This window comes from Camellia sinensis, unplaced genomic scaffold (genome assembly GCF_055761805.1).
Source record: "Camellia sinensis isolate YWXY unplaced genomic scaffold, ASM5576180v1 Unanchor2, whole genome shotgun sequence".
NCBI lineage: Eukaryota > Viridiplantae > Streptophyta > Magnoliopsida > Ericales > Theaceae > Camellia > Camellia sinensis.
Genome location: NW_028129079.1, coordinates 6,714,837 through 6,725,283, shown reverse-complemented (window position 1 = coordinate 6,725,283; position 10,447 = coordinate 6,714,837). Strand labels below are relative to the sequence as shown.

The window sequence follows — 10,447 nt, the reverse complement described above, 5'->3', positions numbered from 1 at the left end:
TTGCCAAAAAAAAAAAGGAAAAATAGCTTTGGGGTTTTCAATGAAGCTTTACTGGTTATGGTCAGGGTTGTCCAACTACTGAGTGGGTTCTGGTTTCAAATATTGCATTAATTATTGATACCAAAGTCAGTATCTGTTTTGTTCATGATCTTCTGGATGGAAGTGAGCATGCTATGTTTTTTTTTTTTTGTAATTGTTATTATTGTTTCTGTTATTTTTATTATTATGATGATTTTGTTATTGGTGTTTTTTATCATTATTATTAATGCTATCACTGTCATTATTTTTCTTTAAAAGAGAGTAAGTAGGTAGTCAAGCATCTCATATTTATGTGATGGAAATACTAAATGTTTGTTAACAGAGTCTACTGTTTTATTAGGCTTTGAGTCAGCAAAGTTCATGTTATAATGTCATATAGGATCATTACGTGCAATGTTGATATGCATGCATACATAATTGTCAAAAAATCAGATTTTATTGTATAGAAGATTAGTTGAGTTATTTATTTATTTATTAATTCTATTAAATTTGACAAGGATATTTGTAATCTCTAAATTTACAAGAGACAATATGTATTTTAAACAAATTTCATAAGGTATATTGGTAGTTTATTCTAAAAATAATTTGGAGGTCATCCACTTGAATTTTATTATTGATGTTCTTATCTTCAATTTTCCTTTCTTTACCGTGAGAGAGAGAGAGAGAGAGAGGGAGAGAGATAGAGTGAGTGAGTATTGGGATATGGTCTAGCTCAAGCATCCTGGAGGTTTGCAAGGACCGAGTTTGGACACAACAGAGGTGAAGTTCTGTTGCACCTCAAAGAAACAGTGAATAAATTTTCTTTGCCGCCAAACTTTAATATCAGTGACAAAGCCCCCAAAATTGTGTTTGCTTAAAGACTAATTTGAACAGATGTAGCCTTGAACCTAATCAGATCTCAATTTTTATCCCATTAGGTAGAAAGGGATATGAATGGTCAATTTTCCTTGGATGACCACTCAGTGTTCATCATAATACTCTTCTAGAGTTCCTTGAATCAACGATTGGCCGCATAAAAACCTAGTTAAATCATAAAGCCGTTCCAAGATATATAACATCCCATTTGTATGTTAATATGCTACTGTTATTCCAATTTTGTGGCCGTTTTTTTTTTTTTTTGGTGCATGCCTCTGGCTATTTTTGGATGCTGGTTATGAGTTATTTCTTTATTTCTTTATTTGGCATTTGTCATTACATAATTTGATGAGGTGAAAATGTTAATCATTTGATGGATTTTTTTTTTCAATGGACTAAAGCAAGTTATATAGAGTCTTATGTTGATGCCATAGTGTTAGACTCCACTTTCAGCTTTTTTTGGTAAAAGTTTTCATATCGTTTTCAATAGATTTTGCTAGTCTAGTGAGCGATCCATTGTTTTCACTGTAGAATTGGTCTTATTTTTGGCATTTTAAAGTTTTTCAATTATGTGGATCAGATTTCGTTGAATCTTTTGATTGTTTCGTCTTGAAATTCGACTTTCGGGAGCAGAGTGTTTGAACCTTGTTTTGTTTTTTGCTAGAAATGTCTTGTTTAGGTCTTTGCCTCATTTGAATTGTTTTCAACACTCCTTTCGGGTTAGATTTTATTTGAATTTATCAGTATTGTGAAGATTTTTATGTGTTTCAGTTGAATTTCAAGTCTCACTTGATGTCATACAGTGTTTGGTTCATGAAATGCTTAGAATTTAATATCAATTTGCATATTTGATTGCCTAAGCCTATTTAGATGTAGTTTCTGCTTATTTAGAATTGTAACAGTGGTTAATGAGGTTTCACTGACTGATCCAGTTTAAATTTTGTTTGTTGCTCGGACATTGGACGGAATTTTAGGTGATAATAAAGGAATTAACAATCTCTTGCATTGAGTGATCGTTTACTGCTTTCCATTTGAAGCACTTTCCTTGTGAATAGAAGTGATAGTAAAGTCTAATTGAAGTGTGTTCCATGTGAGAGGAAACATGGATTTTTTTAGGAATTACTCTAATGAAACGATTTCGCAGAGTGCCTTGGATGACAAAGGGCAGGGACAGACCATGACTTCACTACAACTATTCTGTTCGATGTATTCAATCAGTGCATGGGTTTACCTTGGATGGTAGATCATTGAGGTGGGAAATGGCTACATTCAAGATTTATGTTCTATTCTGTATTCTCTTATGTAGGTGTTGGGATTTCATTTTGCAGGGCATGCTTTGGAACCACAAAGTATTGTCATGCCTGGCTGAGAAATGTGGTATGATTTCTGAATTATTGATTGGAAATTGGACTATTGGTTATAGGTGAGGATTGAAATTTTTTTGGTGCAGTCTTGCAGCAATCCTGATTCTGTATTTGCATGAGATTGGTACACAAGAAGATAGTTTCACTAAAGATGAAATAATATCAGCATAAACAAGGTATTTTCATATTTTGATTACCCTCTGCTTTTCCTCTCATTTAATTAAAATATGGCCCTAAGTCCATACTATAAGATTTTGAATGAACGTTGTGCATAACACTTGGGTTTGTAGTGGTAGACTTGGGATTATTTTTCTGCGAGCTAACTAAGAACGTCCCTGATGTGGATTTTATCTTTTTAAGCACCGTAATTGGTCACTGATACAACTATAATTAGCATCATCGTTGGTGGCGGTGAGGCAAATCAGAAATACAAGATGTCCTTGGAAAATTTGTCTTAAAATGAAAAGGAATATAAACCTGAGACTAGGCTCATCAATGGATTGTATTCTAAGTTGAATCTAATCCAATAATTTGTGGTTGAAATGTGATTATTCAATTACTATTAGAATCTAATAGGTCTGATTGTTAACAGATCAGACATGGATTTAGTTGATCTGATCTGTTAATGATTCTGATCAATTATAAAGATGAATATGCTAGTTATAAAATGTTTCAGCTGTCAAATCCTAATTTATTGGATGGTGGCTTCTCCGTATACTGCAGAACAACAACACTTATTTGACTATAGGATTTTTTTTAACAACACTTGTTTAGAAACTTATATATGATATAGTTTTTGGGTAGTTTATAACTTTTTGGACAATTATAACTTAAGGATAGTTCTTTTTGGATGGTTTTGAATTAAGGCTAGTTTTTAGATGATTGGAATGTATAGACAATTCTGAATCTAGGTTGAGAGAGGAACACAATAACTGGACCATGATTTTGTGTTCACTGGCTGCCCAACTACATAATGACAGCAACCTCTATTCAGTCAGTATTAGAGAGTAGTAGAGTATAGTGTAACTTACCCTAAAACTTTTCTCCATAGTCACAGATCCATACCCACCATAGCTACCCATCTACCCTACAGCAAGCATTCCAGGGTGATGAAGATGAAGATGAAGATGGCGATGGAACTGCTGCAAAATCACACACACCACCAAACTAATATTAAAAAAAAAATTTAAAATTTAAATGGTATGAAAGTTCATATATATTTTTTTCCCGGGTGTCAAAGTTAGTTGGTTAGTTAATTAGTTAGTAGTAAGTTAAATTACTACTAATAACATTCGATGCTTCACCATAAATTCAAATTAGAATCTCCCCCAATTTATTTCTTAGAAATTCAGGAGTATAACCACTTGAATGTTTGAAAAAAAAAATAATAAAACCCAAGGATCTCAACTGCTTGACCTAGACTTAAGTTCTTCATAAAACTATTAATTGATCCACATTAAAAATAGAAAACCCAACTTAGTCTTTAGCATAATTTGAACGAAGTAACAAATGTAAAGCAATAAATATATACATATCGTAAGTACATCTACAAAAGCATTGTGGAGAAATGAACAATGAAAAGAGAGAGAGAGAGAGAGAGAGAGAGGTTGCTGACTGTTGATGCTTTACCAGGGCTGATGTTAGGGTACTTGTTATAAACAGGATCTTTAGATCTCCAACCTCCTCCTCCTCCTCCTCCTCCTCCTCCATTTCCAACAACACCACTTCTCTGCATGGGGATATCGGTGGTGAACCTCTTCTTCTGCCTCTCTCAAGCTTTATGGTTCTGAAACCAATAAAACACATTCTTCCCTTCAATCTTTCCATACTGTCTCAACCTTGCAAATATCCTCTGAATCTGCTCAAAGACATTAGCAGTAGCAGTAGAGGATTCAATTTGCCCGACACACCTCACAAATCCCATGTGGATGATTCTCTTCAAGTGGTCCTCTTTGCTATATGGAGAAATGTAGTGGATGCTAACAAATAATGGGCAAATCACTGGCAATGATTTGAAAGCAGTATAATTAACATTTCATGGGACTTTGTTTGATTCTTGTTTGAGGTCCTCCCAATTATACCCATGAATGATCATCACTTTTCTGCTACATTAACTTTGAATATGATTTTTTAAATTTTTTGTTTTTGCTTTATTTCTGGGGTGATTAGTCAAGGCTAACTACCAATCAAGGTCAAATACCAATCAAGGTCCACTTGAAATAACTATTTCCCTTTAGTAGTAAATTCTCAATCTCATCTTATTCTTCTATTTTTTGATCGATCGCTTATATTAGTTTTTTACCTGCTGGTTCAGTCATAAACAGATCTTTACAACAAAGCACAAACCTAATAATTCCAAAGGGATCTTGCTTGATTTTGTTTGTATTGGCACTGATTTTAGACAAAGCTTCTCCCAAAAAGAGGGAAGGGGGGGAATTAGAAAAAACTCTTATTTCTTCCTAAATTATGCATGCTATTATAAATAATATTCAAGGGGGCTGATTATTTTTATTTTCTATTTTTTCAAGCTGAGGCCTTGTCCAGTCTCCATATTGGTTTGAACAAGCTCATTAATCAATAACCTAAAACAGTTTGATTGTTTAAGAAACTTTTTTGATTGAATGATACTCATAGAGAAAACAATTCAGAGTGGCAAGCACCTCCTCACATAATTCACCATTAGACAGCAAATTGTATGTACTCTGTGTTGCTAATAGAATTCAACTGAGAAATGGACTTGAAAATACCAATGCAATGATGCTTTTGCCTTTAAATGTGAGAGAATTCCATAACTGTCTAATTATAACATTCTTTCCTTTAGAGATTCTCTTGTTATTTGCTCAAAGACATTAGCAGTAGAGGATTCAATTATGTAGGCTTACGTGACAGATGCATTTCCTCATGAAGTGTTTTTTATTTGAATCTTCACAATCTTTGCAGCCCAATCTGCTGGTTGTTGACCTAAATCTTCCAGTAGCATCCAGTTTAGTTGGTGAACACGAACTAGAATTTGCGTTGGGATTGCACGGGGACTTGCCATTCTTCATGAGGAAGTACGACCACATATCGTTCATCGAGATATCAAAGCTACCAATATTCTCCTCGACAAAGACTTGGCACCCAAAATTTCAGATTTTGGTCTACCAAAACTTATTCCAGCCAACATGACTCATGTCAATACCCGTGTGGCAGGAACAATGTAAGTTCTAACAATAATGCATCCATTTTTTTAATCCATCTAATCATCAGAGTTCATCTTCATTACGTTCTTAGAGAAATTACCAAAAACATACATTGCATTTGTACTCGAGATAGTGACTTGCACAAGATGAGCTATTGGTTTGATATCAAATAATCCCCAGTCATGCACATGATGTCTACAAAGAAATGGCAACTTAATCAGTCGTCTTTAAATCATGCTACTTTTTTGTTGTTGAATTGTCTAGATAATAGTTATTTTCTGTTGATTTTGTTGATGAAGGAGATTCATTGGTGGAATCTTTTGGGTAGAATTATGGATGGCAATTAAATCAGAACCCAATGGAAACCCACCCTGCCCCGCTATTATTAGAGCGGATTTCCCCAAATTCCCCCCCAATGATTAACTGTTTTTCTTCTCTCATTTTTCAGAGCACTGTTGGCTGATGGTTGTTGCTTGTTGGTCTGCTTCTGCTGCTGCTGCTGCAATGTTGTTGTGAAGCGGGCTGCTACTAGATGATGGTCTGCTGCAAATTTGGATTGTTAGTTTCATGTTTTCATTTTGTTATCTGTTGTTTTTACTATGGGTTCACAATTTGGATGTATTTGAGTATTTTTGTGAGTTTACCCATTCCGATTTTATACACCGCTTCCAAAAGCATATTTTTCAGCAGTGTTTTTTGGCCTACACATCAACTTTAGGTGATTTAATATTAATGTTATTAGTTTGTAATAGTAGTGCCTGAGGGATGCCTCTTGTAAATATGTACATCTTATAAAAAAATATAAATGATTTTCAATTTTTTTTGCCGCTACAAATTTGTCGTTGCCAAAAAGTAAAGCTTTCTCGACAAACAACTTGTCGGTAAATGTGTAGCCAATAGTTTATTTTTGCCCACTCATATTGTGTTGCTAAAAGTGTTTTTTTTGCCAATGTCAATTTGTCGTTGCCAAAAGTAAAGCTTTATCGACAACCAAATCGTTGGCAAATGGCAACATTTACCGACGTAAATGTGTCGCTAAAAGTTTACTTTTGCCCACTCATGTTGTGTTGGTAGAAGTGTATTTTTTGCCAATGTTAATTTGTCGTTGCCAAAAGTAAAGCTTTAGCGACAAACAAATCGTCGGTAAATGTCAACATTTACCGACGTAAATGTGTCGCCAAATGTTTACTTTTGCCGACGCATATTTTGTCGCTAAAAGTATATTTTTTGCCCATGTAAATTTGTGTCGCGAAAAGTGCCACACAATCATCATATTTGAATGACTTTTACCGACGCAAGGTAAATTGCCGACGATGGATGAAGGCTTTTATCGACGACTATGTTCGTCGCTAAAGGCATTACTTTTACCAACGCAATGATAATTTCGTCGGTAAAAACTTTTGCCAACTCACTTTTGCCTACGGGTTGCCAACGTAGCTTTGTGTGTTGGCAAAATTCTTTGCCAACGAATTTTTCCTTTTAGCAACATATTTTGTTGCGTTGCAAAAAATGCAATTTCTTGTAGTGTAGATCATTAAGGTATAATGGTTTCTTGAATGAACTTTCATTTTTTATTTTATGCAACTTCCATTTCTATTTTTATTCAACTTCCATTTTTATTCAATTTCCATCTCCATTCAATTTCCTTTTTTATTTGATTTCCAAATAGATCGTTAAGGTATAGTGGTTTCTTGAATGAACTTCCATTTTTAATTTTATGCAACTTCCATTTGTATTTTTATTCAACTTCCATTTTTATTCAATTTCCTTTCTATTCAATTTCCTTTTTTATTTAATTTCCAAATAGATCGTTAAGATGTTGTGGTATCTTGAATGAACTTCCATGTTTAATTTTATGCAGTTTCCATTTCTATTTTTATTCAACTTCTATTTTTAATCAATTTCGATCTCTATTCAATTTCCATTTCTATTCAATTTTCTTTTTTAATTAATTTCCAAAATAGATCGTTAAGGTATAGTGGTTTCTTGAATGAACTTCCATGTATAATTTTATGCAGTTTCCATTTCTATTTTTATTCAACTTCTATTTTTATTCAATTTCCATCTCCATTCAATTTCCTTTTTTATTTAATTTCCAAATAGATCGTTAAGGTATAGTGGTTTCTTGAATGAACTTCCATTTTTGTCACGCCCCCAAAATAAATACATAAATCCATCACTTTAGACATACATTATACAAAAGAGATTAACCATTTCTATACATCAAAGTAGTTCTTACAACCGTATTACATGTTAACAACAAAAGCAAATGCCCTATAGGCTTACAGCTTTCCAAGTCAACACTTGGTTACACAAAAGAAGAGTACTAACTCTATACAAAATAAGCCCTTGGCTTGCTATACATGTAATACAAATAAAACAACCAAAAAAAAAAAAAGAGTCTTCAACTCTCATCATTATCCAAGCTATGTCCTTGGAGGTGGCATGCTACCTGTACCTGAAAATAATGTCCCATATAGGGTGAGCCAACGCCCAGTAGAGATATGCTAAACACAATATGAGTAATAACTAAGACATTAGCAATTGATAAATGTTCAATTTCCATAAATCAATTCATAACCCATTTCCATTTTATAATCACTGCGACTATGTTTCATTCCACTTTTCATTTCTTAACAGTTTCACAATTTATATCAATGGCTCAGAACCTGGCCAACCATTTCTATGAGACAGTAACTCATATTAAACATTTCCCTTTTCTCAATAGATAAACATATTAGTTGTACCAACATCTCAACAGATAAGCATACAAGTTGTATCCACATTTCAACAGATAAGCATACAAGCTGTATCAACACTTCCAAATATAAGCATAGGAGTTGTATCATCACTTCCATAGATAAGCATATGAGCTGTATCATCACATAAATCTGACAAGCATATGAGCTGTATCAGTGGAGTCCATCCCCTATCTCCTCCCAAACAACATTCGGTTTAGAGGTCTATCCCATATCTTCCCCTAAACCGTGGAGTACATCCCCTATCTCCTCCCACACACATACACAGAGTATATACACATTGGTCATATACACAATCAATCAATACATAACGCTAATGTATTCTACCAATCATCATACTTTATGACCTAACCAATTGATTAGTTTTAGTTTGCCAAATCATCATGCATTGTCTACAACAATCAAAACTACCCTCCACCGGTAGCCCAAGCAATTATTTCTAAACAGATAATAAAAGCTCCAGCAGATAAAATATCATGTTTTCAAAAGTGAGCGATTAACAAATCCAACTCCACTATTCTAGCATATAATGAGTCAAGTTCATTATTTCCAACTCAATTCCAAATGCCAACACTTTTCCCAAATTAATTATACAAATTAATTTACACAACGAATTAGGGCTTTTTCCCTCATTTTTCAACATTGACCCAATGGTCCATATATCAACAACCAACATCAATACCACTATTTTGAAACCCAAAATACTCATTTTAGAATCAAAATAATAAAACCCTCTTTGACATTTTGAAACCCTAAGTCCCAAAATTTCCCAACTTCAACACTTTATCAAAATCACCAAAAATCTATGTTAAAGACCATAAGAGTGAGTAGAAATCCCTACCTCAAATTCGGAGTTCAGGGGAAGAAGATGAAGAAACTCAACGTGCTCCAAAACTCGATATTTTCAGATTAAAACGTAGCCCTTGACGATCAACACAACTTTTGTAAAGGCCAAAGGTGAGGAAACAACTCTAACTAGATCAATACCTAGAGAGAAGGCAAGGTTCTAGAGAGAGAGGCTCAACAATGGAGTTTTGGAAAAGTAAGAGAGAGAAATGAATATGAAAAAGTGATTTTAAAAGTCAAAACACGGAGCTTTAAACCCGACACCCCGCTCGAGCGTGGAAACTCCCGCTCGAGCGTCACTCACAGACTCCCGCTCGAGCGTCCAAACCGCCGCTCGAGCGCTGAATACACACTCCCAGTACTTTTACAGAACCAGGTCTCTGCTCGAGCGTCTAACACCCCGCTCGAGCGTAACACACAAACTCCCGCTCGAGCGTCCAAAATCCCGCTCGAGCGGACAACCCTGCAGAGAAAATACTGGAAGGGTCATTTTCCCGCTCGAGCGCCAAAAGCCCCGCTCGAGCGGACAGACCGAAATCTGGGCAACTACACTTGGTTCCTAAGCTCAACTAACCTGTTTCACACCTGCCCAACACAACCCAAGACTCAAATACAAAGAGTAAAGGATGTAAACGAGATGTACACAACAACCAATAAAAAGGGAAACCGGGATCGCTATAACCTCCCCCTCTTAAAGAATTTCGTCCCCAAAATTTAAACACAAGTTTTTCAAAAACAGGTTTTCTCCATTTCTAACAACATTTCAACCCAATATTAAACATCTCGACCCATTACCGGTCAATCTCATCTCTTTTCAAGAGGCAAAACACAATATTTTCCGCAACATGCATTATAAACATGCATTCCCTGGAATTGCACAAATTTCAACACATTTTCTACCATTTTACAGCACATGCTTGCATTTCTACAATACATTTAACATATTCAATGTTAAAATAAACTTCCATTAACCACAACATATACAGTGTTCCACAACTTAAGACATATTTAATGTCCTTAAAGTTCAATATTATTACAAAATTTCACCACGTGACTATACATCAACAAACATGTCCGGATACTTCTCACGGACTTCCAACTCACGTTCCCAAGTGGCTTCCTCCACTCCGTGATGTTTTCACAAAACCTTTACCAAGGGGATGGTCTTGCCTCGCAAGACTTGATCCCGCCTATCCAAGACCAGAACCGGTCTCTCCTCATACGAGACGTCCTCATCTACCTCCAAATCGGTCCAATCCAACACATGGGATAGATCCGGCTCGTACTTGCGAAGCATACTGACATGGAACACATCATGAACCCCGGACAACTGCGGTGGCAAAGCCAAACGGTAAGCAACTTCCCTAATCCTCTCAAGGATCTCAAAGGGACCAATAAACCG

At 35.2% G+C, this 10,447-nt stretch overlaps 1 long non-coding RNA gene across 1 annotated transcript; it reads left to right on the top strand.

The window, feature by feature from the left end:
* Positions 1-2,093: 2,093 nt before the first annotated feature.
* LOC145815440 (uncharacterized) lies at positions 2,094-6,275 on the top strand. Its single transcript, XR_014358374.1, has 5 exons — positions 2,094-2,146; positions 2,223-2,271; positions 2,345-2,434; positions 5,199-5,457; positions 5,889-6,275. It is a non-coding gene; the product is annotated as an uncharacterized LOC145815440 (long non-coding RNA).
* Positions 6,276-10,447: the final 4,172 nt, after the last annotated feature.